This window comes from Myiozetetes cayanensis, unplaced genomic scaffold, assembly GCF_022539395.1.
Source record: "Myiozetetes cayanensis isolate MyiCay16 unplaced genomic scaffold, myiCay2020 scf7, whole genome shotgun sequence".
Taxonomy (NCBI): Eukaryota; Metazoa; Chordata; class Aves; order Passeriformes; family Tyrannidae; genus Myiozetetes; species Myiozetetes cayanensis.
In genome coordinates this window covers 41006652-41023380 of record NW_026087964.1, presented here as the reverse complement: position 1 = coordinate 41023380, position 16729 = coordinate 41006652, and the positions used below count along the sequence as shown (strand labels likewise).

The window sequence follows — 16729 nt, the reverse complement described above, 5'->3', positions numbered from 1 at the left end:
AGTGTTTGTGCAGAAATTTGTTTGCCGTTGGCAAAAGACAATAGCAAATGTTTTGATTGAACTGTGCGTGTCAGGCTTGCCGTAAGAGCAGGCGTTTCAAAGGGGACTGTGTGATGCTATGTAAAGAGGACAGGATGTGACAAGGGAAAACAAATGTTTCCTGCTCTTTAATATTTAAAAGAAATAATTGAAACAGAGCCAAGGAGTTTGCCTAGGAAAGATATAGTGATGTTTATTCAAAGCAAAAAAATGACTGTAAATCTGAGAGGACAATGCCAAAGTCTAATTAGGAGAGACACTTTACTTTTCACAGTTGTTCATTTTTTTTGATTCTGGCAGTTGGCATTAATGTTGCCATATTCTGTGGCTGTGCTTTTTGTGAAGAGTAACTTGAGCCATCACCTGGTGCATAGCTCTCCATAGGTTATTTAGGTAGGTTGATTTACCCCCTTTTAGTTTATATTACTATTTTCAAAATGCAGTCTAGGCAGACTGTCAGGCAGATCGATAGGTTTCAGTAAAAATAAGGGATTATAATTAGAGGTAATGTACCAGGTAATATACAAAGACAAGAAATAGACCAAGAAAATCACCCTTAACCCAAACATTCATTAGACCAAAACAATTAAATAACTCTTCATTTATATGGGGACAAATGAGAAAATTGTTGTGAAACTACAACGACTAAATAAATATTTCTTAGTTAAGAAAAGTTGCTTTCTGTTCCAGCCTTGGATTTTTTGTTTTTGAGGGCAATGGATTTATTACCTGGCTAATAGTCTGTGGCCAACTATTGTGCTTTAATAATCAGAAGGTTTTTTCCTTAAAATTCCACATTCCTTCCTTGTGTGAGAACTGAAATTAAATTGACTAGTGATTCTAATGAAACCTTCTAGACAATGTGAACATTTTAGTAAACTTGGGAATATAAACTGTAGGTCTTCAAAAGCATATTAAAAATTTAGTTTGTTAAAAGCTCTGTAAACTTGTTTATTTTCAAGCTAATTTTCTGGAAGATACCTAAAGCTTGGAGTGGTTATGGAAAGAAGGTACCAGAAAGCTACTGTACCTGATTTTTGGACCTCATCATCCTGCTAGAAAGCAAAGAGGAGTTCTCTGCTTCCAGAGAGTTTTTTGGGGGGGATCAATCTGTTAGCTGCTGACAGAATGCAATAAGGCTTCTGTGCTTTGGCCCTCATCCAAAACTGCTTACTGTAAAGAAAAGGTTTCCTCAAACTTCTCAGTAAAGGATTTGAGAAACATGAATGGTGAAGAAACTGCCTGGTCTGACCTGGACCTGCAGTGCCCAGAGTTTGGCTATAAAGAACAGTTTGGGGTTTTCTCCGTGGAGAGTTCATTTCAGTCTTTTAGATTAATCCTTTTTCATGAGAAGTGGCTTTGATATGTCTTTAATACACTAGGTCTTTCCTCAGGGAGAAGGCTAAACAGAACTTTGCTTCAAGGAGCATCACTAAGACATGCTGCTTGAGGGCCAAAAGGAAACATGAAGTGGGTTTTCTGACAGAACCAATGCTAGATTTAATTATAGGGTTTCTGGGAAGAGGGGAAAATTGAAACAATTATTCAAGTCATCTGGGAGAAATCTTTTGGTTTCTTTGTGTAGTTCATAAAGGGAGACAGTAAATGTATCTTCCCAGACACACTTCTAATAAAAATTAGAAGTATTTATATGTTTAATGCCTTGGGGGAGGTGGGGTTTGTGGGACTCTGTGTGTGTGTGTCTTAGAAGTTGATCTTTTTCATGGCATTGATTTTTCATGAGTTCTAGATTTGAGACAAGCAGTCTATGGCCTGATGGCAATGCAAGGGCTGTCTGAATTCTGCCATGTCCAGCAGCATGCACAGTGTTCGGAAAATTAGAGCTTACCTGGACAAAGATGACAATACTGCTGGGGCATTTCCCCAGCCTGTGATAGTATTTCTCAGGCAGTCTCAGTTTTAGCTTGGAGGTCAAGTTGTTTACTGGAAAATCCCAGATAATTGGTGCTTGAAGCCAGCGTGAAAACATGCTGGGCCTGTATTTGCCTGATAATGGAATTTCATTAATTCTTTAAAAAACTAGGATTTGGACAGCTTATATAAACACAGTGATGCTCCTGATTCCTTTGAGGAAAAATGAGAAATTAAATTAACTGAAAAGGTTCGGAGTGTCCTAATGCAGAGAACTAAGTGTTGTGCTTTACTATATTGAAGCTGAAATTTAATCATCTGCATAAAGTATTAAACATACACAGTTTTGCTGAAACATGTAATACTGTGTCTAGACATATGAACTATTTACATAAAAACAAGGGCACAATGTACAGTCGGTTAGGATAAATCCTTGAGCCAAATGTAAAAGAATTTGATTTATCTGTTGGCAAGCATATTGTCTAATCAAAATTAAATGTGGCTGAGGATATGGGTGTAGATAGTTTGAACTATTTTTAATACACAGCAGCAAACATATATATTACTCCAAATAATAAGTTCAGCTTATAAAGTATGCTCCTAATACAGTTGCATTATATAAGGGATAGCTCTTTAGATTTAATTAGTTGTTTTAAGGACAGTGCAATATTCTGTATTACAAAGCGCCATTAATTCCAAAGCCCTAAAAATTTTCTCCTGGAATTTTACCCATCCATATTTTACAGGGTAACATATATAAACTTGCTCTTTTCAGTTGTTGAAGCAGACCAGTGACTGTCAGATTGAAATCCACTGTTGCAGATGCTACACTTGGCAGACACCTTCCAACCAAAATTAGATATTCTATTTCCAGAGACTGCAGGTTGTGGTTATGTTTTCCGCTGATGTTTCCTGGTGAAAAAACGAAGGTGAGCTAACCATGTGAAAAGCATTACATGAGCTGTTAAAAAAACAAGACTCTGAAAAAAAAAATCAATATTTGTTGAAAGGAATCAATACTGGAAAGGAAATAATTATTATTTAAAGGTTTCTAAAATACTGGAGGGAAAAGAACAGGGCTTAGCAGTCATAGAAATGGACTTCACCTCTCTATACCTCCATTTTTGATAGGTTAACTTTCAAGACACGCTGCTTCTCTTAGAATTTGGCTTGCTCTTCTATTTGTTATGTGACATGAATGGATTGGAGGCAGTCCTTTGTTGTGCTGTGAGGTTCATGTTAACATGTGTCTGTAAAGGAAAGAGCTGCTTGGTTGCAAACACTTAAGTTCAATTTGGAAGAATTCCTGTTTTGTGTACAAGATTTCTTTTTCTTCTTCTTTATTTTTGATCAGCTGGAATAAAGACCATCTCCCACTGAACAAAATTCAGGCTGACCTTTGGAGAAATGAAAATGGCATTTCATGTCAAATTATCTGAACTGTTTTATTTCTATACAAACTATGTTTTATTTCTGTGGTTTAAATAACTAAATAATTATTGCATAAATTGTAGCATTAAAGGCATTTGTCTTTGTTTTCTACCACAGAATCTCTAGACATTTTCTGTCCACAACCTGTAAACACATCTTGGCATTGCGTGTCATTCCTTCCAATAATTGGGCAGTCTAGCTATATTTGGATTGGGCGTTGTTTATTTAAAAAGGTGATTTTAGCTGGAAGTCAGTAATTTACTTTGATCACAGGAATAGCAGTTTGTAACTGGAATACCATACAGTGACATAAATGACGTAACATGTCACTCATGCACCGTGTGGGGACAGCCAAGGATCTAGTCAGCTGAGATGTCTGCTGGCAACCAGGGAGCCTTCCTAATTGCTAGCTGGACTTTAGGGCAATAACTCAGAGGGAAATCCCATTCAAAAGGAAGAATTGAAATAGCAAATGGAATATAGTTCTTGTGGTGCTAAAAAGGTAGATGTAGGATGTAGATGTTGGCTGGCTCTATCCATCTTGGCAGTAGCTAGTTGCAGTAGGGTTAAAAGAGGCACAGCTAAATTAAGAAGGATACTAATCACAGCCATGTGAAAAATGTTAGCAGCATGTATTCTGGCACTTCTTACGTTACATGGTGACCCTGTTAACACAAGCATCAAAAGAAACTGGTGCTGGAATGGCTACGATGGTTTACTGTTAAATATTAAATCTAGGCTGTAATAACTCTAAGAATATGCCCTGCGACTAGGAGAAGACAAATGACTTAAAAATTTACTGTAATCACATATATCCTAAATGTTCCCCTGGAAGAACTCTGAACAACTCTGCTTTTACGGTCAGCACTTTTGCTCATGCATAAAAGTATTATTCATTCTCTCTCACTTTAAAACCACCTGAATATTATCAGTTTTGGATGCATTTTAGAAGGGGTTAATTAGGAGGATGGTGATCTTCGGTCCTTATGCCAGGGTGGATGCCCTTTGTGAAAGAGACAAAAAGATTGGAGTAGATGCAATTACTTTTGATCAGGTTTTAAATGCATGAGGTGAATGTTGAGCAATTTGCCTGCTCCTAATCCAGTATGGATTTATTTGTCTTAGTGTTATTATTCTGCCTAAACATGTGTATGATCAGTTTATTTATGGGTGACTTTCTGTTCTTTTGTCATGGAAAGCTATTTGTTTTGTGCTACCATGGTCTTCTGTTCTTTTTTTTTTTTTCTTTTAGTTCTGGAAACATAGAGTAACAATTCCCTCTTTTTCATTTATATTTTTAATGAGTTTTGAATGCTAGGTTTGAGGAAAGCCCTTCATTGAACTTGTAATTTGGAAAAGTGATATTTCTGGAGTGCTGGATTAAAGAAAAAGGGACGGGTTTAGTCTCTGCAAAGATTTATACTGTGCTTGCCTCCTTCTACGTTGAATTTTAGTAGAACTTGATTATTTGTGAGCTTGAAGTTGTGTGCTATCTGCCTGTGTGAATTGCTCAGGATTGATTTATCAAGGAAAGAGCAATGTCCAGAGTATTCAGAATGACAAAACTCTGACAAGTATGAAAACGTGAATGTGCAAAATACTCCTGCACCTTGTGAAGAACAAAACTCCTCCAAAGCAGTGACGGAATCTTCAGCAAATGCACTTGAAACAATTACTTACAGTACCACAACAACAAAAGAGATTGCATTCAAACTATTTTGCTGAACTTGGAAATGCTCTTGAAAAGATCCCAACAACTGTGGGTTTTTTGTTCCTCTGGATGCATTAATCTCTGTAGCGGTCTTTGGAGAGACTTAGTACATCTACCATATTTAGCCCCAGCCATATTTGTCCCATGATCTGTATTATTAGAGACTTTGCACACTCTGTGAGAAACAGGACTTCCAAAGGGCAGATGTCAGCAGGTTCAGTGATGTCAGGTGTCTTCAAGGCCACCCTTGTTCTTCTGAGAACATCTGTAAGTTGCAAATACTGTAAATCCCACTACTTTCAAATTTCTCAGGAACTAAAATGACCCCCAGGAATTAAAAAGTGTGACTGAGGAACAAGCCTTTTACAGCATACATAAACTCCTGAAGAGGAAAATCTGCAATGATTTCTCTGCATTAGCACAGCTTTTTGGTTATTTTTCCTTTTCCAGGGAGGAAACAGTATTCATGGAATATCCTTCTACAACTTTCTCTCCTGTAATCCCTGTATTGGTGGGAGTGTTAATGTAAACCTTCAGGGATTAACTCCTGCAAGATAAGCTTCTGCTAGTGTTGGTTTGGTTTTGGTTTGGTTTTGTGGGAGTTTTTTTCTATCTTGAAAGCAGATCTGATTTGACATTTAGAGTTTAAATAATCGCACTGTACTGGAGTTAGGAAACCTAGGGCCAAAAAAATCATGTAGAACCACATCTTAATTTCATAGTATCTAAGGGTTGGGTTGTTGGTTGCCCTGAGTGTTCTTCTGGCACAGTACTATGATATGGGTTAATATATGGTCTTTCCAAAATGTTTGTAAGTCTTACTGGACCCTCTGCAAAGAACTGGCTCTTTTCTTACTACCTGTTTCTTAATCTGCTCTGTGTAGTTTTGGGAACAACTGATCTTTCTGCATCTCGGCTCAGAAAACATTTTATAACAAAGAGATAAAGTTAAGTGTTGCACCATAAAGATTTCATCCTATTCATCAAATAATGCAGTGATAATTTTTTGTCTGGTATTAAAATAGCTGGATGTAAATTTTGATTGTGAAATACAAAAATGTTCTGAGATACTTAATTCCTAATTAAAGACAAATAATTTTTCATTCATTTACAAAAGTAATCCTTCACTTAAAATCTCTCAGTGGAGATAAGTGCAATCTTTTATTACACAAGAAACAGAAGACAGTATTGGAGGACTGTTTTATAAGAACTCTACTACATGTTCTGCATAGGCAGAACTCACCCTTTGCTTCCGCATTCTAATTAGTTTTTTACTATTCCCTCCTATAAAAAAATAATAAAAACCAGACTACACTAGGGCATGCAAAAAGGTTTGTATATATTAAGGTGGATTTGCAAAACAAAATGAGTGAATAGTTCCATTTCCTATGTTTGCACATTGCAAAGTTTTTGTTTGTCTTCTCACATGCTGATACATTGCACAGTCTTGAATACAAATAAGTGTAAGAGCAGGAAGGCTTCTTCCCATATCTAACCTTTGGGGTGAATTTTTATCTGAATGGTGGCCTTTACCCTCTGAACAGCTGTCATTGTTTCCCCTCTGGGATGTGTTCTTGCAGAAGGCCTGCTCTGAAAATGTGCAGCCTCTGGAGGGACCTCTGATGATGAAGGTGGTCACCTTTTAAATGAGGAGAACCAGGATAGTGATAAAGGCGTGATTTCCTCAGGATAGTGATGAAGGCATGATTTCTCCAAGCTCTATGGCATTGCTATTAGAATAACAGAGTACCTCTGCAGAGAAACAAGACAGGTTTCACCCTTAAGGAAATATCACTAGAAATATTTTTTTTAACTTAAGGATAAAGTAAATTTGAAAAGGTAGGAGGAAGTGGAGAGAAGAAGTGCTAGGTTAGTGTCTTATTGTCTATGAAATGGTTCTCTGCTTCAGGAGATTTTTAGTCACCATTGCTGTGAGTCTTCTTTGTATGATGTCGAGACAGGTGTACATGCTAAAGGTACTCTGTGGCCCTGAGTGGCATTCTTCATGCAACAGTGGTGCATTAAGGCAGATGTCTGATGGATTCATTTCACCTGACATCCCTAAGTGATAGAAACAGCCCTGCAGAGCCAATAATGGCCATTAACTATGCCAAAAGGGAGTGGCTACTATGTCAGCTCCTGTGAAGTCTACTCTGAGTAATTTGAAGGTTTGTCTGGGTCAAATCAAAAGTAAATCGAGTCTAGCCTTATAATTTGGATGGTTGCTAACAGCAGATGTTTACAGAGGAGCATAAGAATAGATCAGACATATCATGGTACTCTTCAGAATGCTCCTTCATATTCAGTGATTTGTGCTTCCAGTTCTGCTTCTGGTAGAGGTGGTGTCTTTAATCAATCCATCAAGAATTTGTCCCACTCTCCTGGAATGTCTGTAAAATATTAACAACCACAGCATCCTGGGCAATGGGTTTCACAGCTCACAGGGTGAAGAATTATCCAGCATATTATTGATATCCATAAAAGATGTTTCTCCTCTGTGGCCAATAAAAAGGAATAGTAAAAAACAATAGATAGAAATTGTGAATAAAAAATAAATTGTGAATAAAATTTAACTCAACAGCAGGCTCCACCTACCAAAAACCTTTCATCAGGCTTCCAGAAGCATTCAAGTTATTTGAAATACATCCTAACAACCCCTTACTGTGGTGTCTAAGTTAGAGAAGTTCAGTACCTGAGGCAGTGCAGCCTCCATGTCCTATTTGTAACTGGTTTTCCACTAGGATTTCTCAATTACCTGTAACAGCTGTGCTCACAGCTGGTTACTTTACATACACCTCTAATGGGTTTTATAGTTTACTACGTATAATCTGTTTCAGGAACAACACGGTGCATCTTGTCACAGTCATCACAAGGACTTACGTCTAAAGTCTCAGGCAGTTCTTACATCCACTCAAGGAATGGGCAAAGGGAAGAGGATGATGAGATCTGCTCCTCTTCTCTGACTGCTGAAGATTCATGGTACATAAGCTGCTGTCTTGCAGCTCTTTCTTTACAGAAATAATCCTTATCTAAATTAACAGCTGGCTATGAAAACTTATTTCATAGTTTAGGAAGGTACTTGGTGTCACAGGTACAGTTAAATGGCAACAGTTGAACTGTGTGAGGCATTAAGGCATGGGCTGCCTATGTTTGCACAGGACTCTGCACTGTTCTGTGTAACTGGTGCCTATCACAGTGGGATTCTGGTACTTGGAAGAGATTTCTAGGTGCTATCAGAATTCAAATGAAATTGTGGCTGATTTAAGATCAATGTTGTTCTTAGTTATCCTGATACCAGTGGTTTTTTTCCAAATGCTTTTTTTAATTTAAAAAGACACGTGCATCCATATGGTTAGTGTTTTCTGTAATGTCTCCTAATTTGCTTTTCACGTACATAGAAATGTACTGGTTTTCCTGTAAAGTAAAATGGATGCATTTTCATATAGAAATTAATTTCCTGTGTATCCCAGTTCATCTTGGGAGAGTCTTAAAATAGTGTATGAGGGGTTCTGCTTTCCTCCTCTTTCATTAGCTGTTTCATAAGTTATGGTGTCACTTAAAAAGATTGATATTCATGCAGGAATACATGTAGGAGGGTCCTCTGAGAATGTAATTTTTGCAGAAGTCTGACCTACATCAGTGCTGGGCATTTGCTTACGAGCATCTGGCTTGAACCTGCCCTGTGTGGTGAGAACCTGGAAGAGGTGTCTAAGAGAAAGCTTGGGAGAGCTGGTTTTGAAGATGAAGGATAAAGGAAGACAACTTTGTGTCAGACATAAAACCTTGTCCTGTAAGGAAGACGCTTGAGGAAAACCTGGGCTGAGCCAGAGTAGCTGCTTGGTAGGCCCTGAGAAAGAGCCCCTTGGACTGTCTGGAGATCTTCCTGCTCACGGGTTCAGTGGGCTTTGCAGGCAGATGGCACATCTCACTGTGGCTGTGGTGAAACTGCTGTGGAAGCATATGCTAGGAATTGATTCATTGCTGCAGGCAAGGCACGAGATGTGGAGAGCTCTTCATCTCTGCTGTAGAAAGGTTTCAGCTTTTGCAATAACAGTTCTTTAAATAGGAGTGCTGGCCTGCAATCAGCAAACTAATGTCCTTGCTGAGGACTGGAAAGACGCGTTTACTAGGTGAAGTTCAGCCATTGGGTGTTTCCGAGTTTTGAACTGCTGGATCTGACTACTGGGAAGTCCAGTGGAGTGACCCTGTGAGTGTGGAGGTAGAGGACACAGCGTCACAGCTGGCACACTCAGGCTCTGAGCATTTCGAGCTCCCCCCGGGAGCTGTAGATGGCTTTTGCTACGGTTGTTTGGTCTGTTCAGCTCCTGTGCCTACAACCATTGTTAAAACCCACAGAGCTCCTTTAGCCAAGGTTGTCTTGACATTGTTTCTCAGCAGTGCTGGTGCTGCCAGACTACCTGCTGCACACAGCTACGTGTTTACCGTCTTGCTGGGAAAGTTCAGTATTGTACTTTTGCCAACATAAAGAGCCTGCCTGGGTAAACTCTGCCTGCCACTTAGCGCTTGAACAAGGTCTTCTCAGAACCCGTGGACAGTATAAATGTTTAGACATATTGCTGTGTTTTTGAAAGATATTTTGGTTCAGAAGAAGACTTGGCAGACACAGAAGGTGACATTGCTGCTGGGCTCTGGATAAGAAAATGAGGTGAGTACTGTACAACAGCTAAGGTAAATATGGAGATGCAGCAACCAATTTTAACATATTTTAGACAATGTAAGTGCTGCAGAGGATGAAAGCCTGATTTCAGCCCACTCACATGCTGGAGAAGGGCTCTTCTTTCTCCCTCCTTCTTGGTCCCTCTCCCAGTACGTGTTTTTGCACTAAGATGTCTTTCACTTTGTGCCTTTGTTTGCTTTTTTAATGCTTAGATTCCATCTGCTGTTTCTTGCTGTGAGACACCTAAGTTGTTTGGGATTTTTTCTCCTGGTTGATGTTCCGTATGCTGTATCTGATGGGAAGTGGGATTTTTGAAGGCTGCAAGAAAAAAATTGTAAAGGACTGGCAGGCTCTAAGTTAATTCTGGGAAGAAGTTACACGGCATGTGGCGATTGCTGGGTGCTGCCTTCTCCCTTGCTGATTTGAACTATGTGCTACTTCAACAACATCCTGCTGAAGTCAATGGAAACAGAAGCAGAGGAACTTTTCAGTGGTCAACAGAGAATATATGACTAAGCTCCAGGTCCCCTAAAGGGGGAGTTGCAGTGGAGGTGCAGTGGGGGCAGATCCAGAGGAGTGTCTCAGGAAGTAGTGGAGGGGATGGTCTCTAAGCAGTTCAGCCTTCACCACGCAGTTCAGTACCAAAAGCACTGAGCATTTGCTACTTGCTTTTAATTTTCTTCCCATTGCTCAGCAACTCTGAAGAAAATGCCTAGAGCATTTTTCAATGTACCTTATATCTAAGAGTATGTAGAAAGGACCAGGGACCTCTTTCCAAATAAATTCCTGCTCAACCTCCTGCTTTTTTACTCTACTGCCTGTTTTCCTGCACCTGGAGGGGTTATCAGTAATTAGTATGGAGTCTCCATGGAGCACTTCTATTTCAAGTAGCATTTCACAGCAGATGTTTATGGAAAGCAGCAGTGTTTTGATGTGCAGTTTTAATTATTTGTCAGTTCAGCTTGGTTTTATTTGAGCCTGCATACCTATAAAGGCTGAACAGAGTGTTAACAAAACAGGTTAGGCCTAGAGAGTCAAAATTGCAATTGACATTGATGATGTTAACAGCACTGGGAGTTAATCAGGGTAGGGGTTTTTTCTTTGCTATAGGTGCTCTGACTCACTGCTTTGGATGGCAAGTGTACAATTTAAAATCCTTTTACTTGTGACTGCACAACATCTAGCCCCTGAAATAAATGCTTCGGCCTACTTTACTGCAGATTTTTTTCTAGGAGATCACCTGAGAATATGACATTTTATTAAACATAGAAAGGGCCCTAAATGACTGCTCTGAGGCTGTAATTTAATCTTATATGTGACAGTTTTATCCTATCATTTCCCTTGGCGTGTCGTTTTCCCTTCATTTCCTACCCTTTCTCTCTGAAATCTCATTTGTGAGAATTTTGGGTATTTAACTGGGGTTTCATGGATGTTCACTGCAATGCAAGCATTGTCCTTGCATATGCAGTAAATTCAGTGGGCTCCAAGTGTGTTGGAATTTACTGTGCAAGGCCCTGACCCAAAATGAGGTCCTGAAAACCTCAGACAGACTAACAGCCTGGAAGTAGGTATCATATCTCCGTTGGAGAAGACTGTGTGATCATATGAGCTCTAACCCACCAGTCTTATTCCTTGTCATGTCCAGGGCAGCCCCCAGCAGGTCCTGTCTCCATCCAAGGACAGGACAGTCTGGGAGATGGGGTCTGTGTGCATGGAAGCAGGACTATTCACCTCCTAAGGGTAGTGGAGAAGGGATACTGCAGAGGTAGGCACAAGTTGTGGGGATGGGCAGAGGAAAGAAAAGTCAGATGCCAGCCATAACCCTCCCTCTACACACTGGAGTATACAGCATTAGTAAGTTGATGTCTTAAGAGGTCCACCCATGTATTGCAGGTGCTTACCCTGTTACAGGCTTTGATGACAGCCTGAAGAAAGGAAGGAGGAAAAAGGAACAAATCATTAAACATGTAAAACTATTACGCAAGGCTTTAAATTTATAGCAGTGTTTCTGTTCCTGTTTTTCCTGTACCTTTAGCAGCTGAAAGGTTTTAAAGGAAACTTAATTCATCACATCTGCATCTGACAGTACTGAAGGTGAGCCCATAGCCATGAGGAAGGAATGCCAGAATGCAGAGCTTATTTCTGATGACCACAGTGCCACCTCAGTGGCAAATATCCAAAACTGGAAAGACAAAGAATAACATGGAGGCAAGAGAAATAGTTTTTGTCGGGTACTGCCTGACTTGCAGCTTCAGTGGTGGAGAGAGGCAGGAAGCACAGTCACATCAGCCAAGCTTAGGCTGGCTGAGCAGGGAGGCCAGGCTGTCCCAGCTGGGCTGCAGTTGTGCTCTACAACAGCCGCAACCTTGGCAAGCTAAACTAAGCATAAGCAGAAGGTAGAAGGAAATAGAAGAAGGTGGCAAAGGCATTGGAGGATTGGTGCTGGGGGTGCTGGGAAGGTTTCCAGCAGCCCAGCATGACATCCTAGGCAAACCTTTCAAGTTCTTTGCCTCCCAGGAATGACAAAGCCATGTGTTGGGTCACAAGCTTTGGGAAAAAAGCATCTGCTCCACTGGGTCACAAGATGGGGGAGTGACCACAGCTCAAGGCTGTGGTTGGTGGGGAGGAACCAGGAGCTAGCAAAGCTCCTTTTGGGGCAGACATGCCCTCTAGCTAGAAACCCACAGTGGGAGGAAGCTTTGGCTCTTCCCAGATAATATGAGCTACAGACTGGACTATTGGAGAATGTGGAGTGAGGACTGGAGGTTGCTGGGTCTGCATGGGTGCACTGCCACACTGGGGAAAGGTAAAGGCCACTGGTTCATGAAGATGACTAAGGCCCCTTGATTCCTGGTATGGGCATGGTCCAACAATGAATGGCAGAGCTTGGCTGTTTCACCCCACTTCCTTTCCTGGCACCAGGGTCAAATTAAGGATGGGTTATGGCTGTAAATCCATATCCTCTCCTGTATTTGTGTTCCTAAACTAATCCTCATTTCCAGCATGTTGGCCTTGGGTAATTGATTTCTGTTCTCTCCCACCTCTGACTTTTCAGTCAGGCTTAATTGCCAGGACTGTATTAGGTGGTCATTTAGTTGGAGCTAACCAAATAATTTTTTTTTCTGCTGACCTTAAAATCTCTTTTATACAGCAGGCTGAGTTAGATTACTCTCCCTTCAGTCACTCTGTAGTACAGGCTTCAGTGCAGACCATTAATCTCAACTTGGAGTGATTGGATGACTTATTAATATTAGGGAAGGTCATATCAATATCTACCTAATGAACTGTAAATTAATCTCTGAGGTTTTTTGGTAGCTTACTATATATGGCCTCCCTAAGAATATGAATCAGTTTGTGTTTTGAGCAAGGAAAAGAATAAATTGTTCAAAAACTTGGACATTTACAGGGGATGACAACAAGAGCTAGATCACTCTTTCATGGCACTATGAAAATGGCATGTACTATGTATTATCTTCTCCAGAACTTACTTCACTAGTCAGCAGTGACACAGATAAGTCAGCAGCAACAATGAATGCAGCAAATTTATGAGGGAAAGTAGCCTGGTTTTTGTTTGTTTGTTTGGTTTGGTTTTCTGTTTGTTTTTTTTTAATAAAAACAAAACCAAAAAAACCCAACTAACAAAACTAAGTACCTCATGACCACCCCCACTCCCATCTCACAGCACAAAAGACATACACATACAATAAACCTATTTGAAAGAGTCTGGTTGTAACAGCTATGGGGGTAAAGTGCAAGATCATTCACTGAGCTTTGAATCCATTTCCTCTTCACTAGGGAGCAGAAACCTGTGTGTATCAACATGTAACAAGCAAAATCTCAGGGGAACTGTTATGCATTTTGTCTCATTTTCCTTGTCACAGTAGCACGTTTTTGTTTTGTTGAAGAAGCAGGATTATTTGTGGAGTATCAGCTCATTGTCAGCAGGCAACTTCTCAGAGTTAATTATAAGAGAACAGGACTTTGAAGCAATCTCACATTTGGAACTGTAGATCCCTGTGAGAGTGGCTGCAGCTGTGACTCCTGCAGTCTCCTTTGACCATGAGGTATGTTACGGGATCAGTTTTGTTTTGAGACCTATGTAGTCCTTACTACTGACCATAAATGGAAAAAGTAATTTGAATAATACTTGTCCTTTTGGGTTAGTGTACATAAATTTGATGTGTGAAACAAGCCAGGGAAAGCAAGCAGCTAAGTGATGTCTGCACGCTTTTGTTGTAGAGTCTTCCACTTTGGTTCTGGGGATGCCACTCCTGAATTTTCTCTCTTGGTTTTTAAGTGTGTCTTTGTTCCAGTGGTGGAAAAAAACCAGTTCTTGGATCTTCTTGTTGTGGGAGTGAAATATGTTGCTTGCTCATTGCAATAGGGATTATCTGGACAGTTTAAAAAGAAAACAAACTCCAACCAAACATTAAAAAACACCTGTCTAAAAACACGTCTGAAATCTCTGGCCTTTTCTAAACTGTGAATCCTGCTGTGCAAGGTGCTTGCTGCTCCTGCATGTTGGAGCTAAAGTGAAACATACCTTGTTCTCTCTCTTTGAGCGAGTTCAGCACGTTAAGGGAATCAGAGGAGCAGTATTTTGACACAATTACCCCAAATCCTTAACACATGCACACACGCTGCCTGATGTTTCATTTCAGGTTATAAACTGGATTACAACATGCTTTCACCCTGTGGGCATTGTCCAGGGAAACCAGGCTGGATCTGTCTGATGCATAAAACCAATCTGGCTAAATGATCACCAAGTGGAAACTAAAGAACGTATGCAGAATTTGTATTTTTAACAGGAATTTAAATTACATTTCAGTCATGCCCAATTATTATCAATACTATTTACCTCATATATTCAAGAATGGAATAAATATTATATTCTGGAAACTGTGCTTAAAGATCTTAGGGCAACATTTTTAACTTCTTAAATAACTATATGTGCCCTAATTAAGTCAGGGTAGCACAGACAGCATTTAAACCGCACATGTTTTCTTCTTGATGCAAATGGAGCTTTGTGTCCTTTTATTTGTGGGAAGCTTTGTTAGCCTCAGTTAGCTGAAATACTTGCATATAATTTGTTTTTTTCAAAAGAAAAGATACACTGTATTTAGAGATGCAAATACTACCTTGTCTGCAAAACCCACCAGCTGTTATACTGGAAGACAAAGCTAATTCTATGTTGCTTTACTTCAGCAGTGTCTGCGTATTCACAAGCAGCTTTTTTAAAACCTTCTCTGCATAGCTGAAAAATAGCAGGGACCCAATTTCTTTTTGATTCCCTTGGTAACAGCCTAGTAAAATCGGAGTTGATCTGTGATTTTAAGAAAAATTTAAACAAGCAAATATATTGACTGTGAGAATACACTTTTGCATTAATGTTTGTAGAAAGGTTGAACAGTTTGTTAGCTTTGTTTCTTACATTCCTTGAATATGAGTTTACTAATTACTGACTTGAATATTTGACTCGAGTCTGAGTCAGGTCAAATACGTGTCTCTCTAGTAGAAGAAGCTGCTGCTGGTTTGTGTGTCAGTAGCACAGCTTTCTGAAGAGGCTCTTTGCTTCTGCTTTAAACATCTGGGGAGACAAAGAGCGTTTGTGGGGTCTTTTGTTGCTGCTGAAAGTTGGAGCAGGGAAGAATTACGTTCCAAGAAATACTCTGAATCTGGAAAAATCAGGGTGGAATAATTAAGTATTAAGCGTTATCTTCTTTATAAACGAAAGTGCTTTCGTTTCATCTCTGACAGCTCTCCTGGTAGTGGATGTTACGTAATATTTACTCTCCCCTTCGGAGTTAAATCCTTTTTCCGATTTGTGAGTAATATTTGCATATGTATTTCTTAGCTGCATTGACATGCCAGATGCACAGTGGTAGCTGTCTCCGCCTGCTAATCCTGTAATAACATTCTGGTGACCAAATTCAATGGCCCTGCGCGGAGTCTCGGAACAGCTGATTGCTGAGTAGGGAGGAAAAAAAAATAACCCAGCGAATCTGGTTGCAGCTCTCTGCTGCATCCCCATCCCACAATCCCTTGCACCATTTGCTGCAGTCTTTCTACACAGGCTGAGTGAGAAAAAGATGTGCTAAATAAAGATTGATTGGTTTGAATCCTGAAGGGGTCTCCCACTTGTAAATGACCCAGGGGGGAAAAAAAATTCATGACGACTTCACTGGGCCTCCTCTTATTCTTCCATTTTTCTTTCCACCTGTCCTCCTCGTGGAATGGAGCGTCATTCCTTAGAGCACAAAATCTGTTGTGCATCTAATAATGACTATGCTGTGATAGGGATTCTTAAACAGTTTTACGCGTGAGGCTTGAAATATTAACAGATGATGGTTTGTTCGTTTGGATTACTGCGGAACTGCAGCTCCGTCCCTGCAAGGATTTTATCCTCAGCACTGCACTGATAAAGCTATTTTTCTACAAAGATGGGTAGGTCTGAAATGCTCAAGTTTGCTCAGTGTTATTCCTGGTGGCTGCTGCTGGGTTGTTCCTTCTGTTTTGGCCCCTGATCGTTCACTGTGCTTCTGCATGCTGTAAGAATGAAGAGGGTTGCTGTGTTTTAAGCAAGGCACTAAGCTGATTGCAAGAGTGGGAGAGAGAGGAATGCAAATTGAGCTTATCAAGCCTTTTGCACAAGTGGACTGTTTGGTGGTTATGATTATTAATTTGCTCAGTGTGTTCTGTATTGGCTAATTTTGGGGCTGCTGCTAGAAATGGCTTGAATCTGTTTATTCCTGCAGACTGGGGACAGGTGATCTATCTGTTTTAAGGACTTTAAAGCCCCAGCTCCCCCAGACCTTGAAGCAACATTATTGAGGTTCCCCACCCTTTCTTACAGCGCTCGAGGCCTAACTGTTCCTTTGGAAACGTTGCTATTGGAAACCTATTCATTCATAATACATGAATAGACCCTCTGGGTTGTGAACACCATTGATAAGAAGAGGATGAACAAGCTGCAAGCAATTTGTTCTCCTCAGGCTGTA

General features: G+C 40.1%; 1 protein-coding gene across 8 annotated transcripts in view; it reads left to right on the top strand.

Annotated features, from left to right (window-relative positions):
- The window catches only part of TRIM2 (tripartite motif containing 2), an 88795-nt gene that overhangs the window by 29719 nt on the left and 42347 nt on the right, over positions 1-16729 (top strand). For 2 of the 8 annotated variants that reach the window (XM_050337790.1, XM_050337785.1), the window contains exon 1: positions 15276-16175. The exons of the other annotated variants lie outside the window; for them this stretch is intronic. The gene's annotated coding sequence lies outside the window, so the exon portion shown is untranslated. Of the gene's footprint in view, positions 1-15275; positions 16176-16729 lie in introns of those variants that run through there. 8 annotated transcript variants of the gene reach the window in all.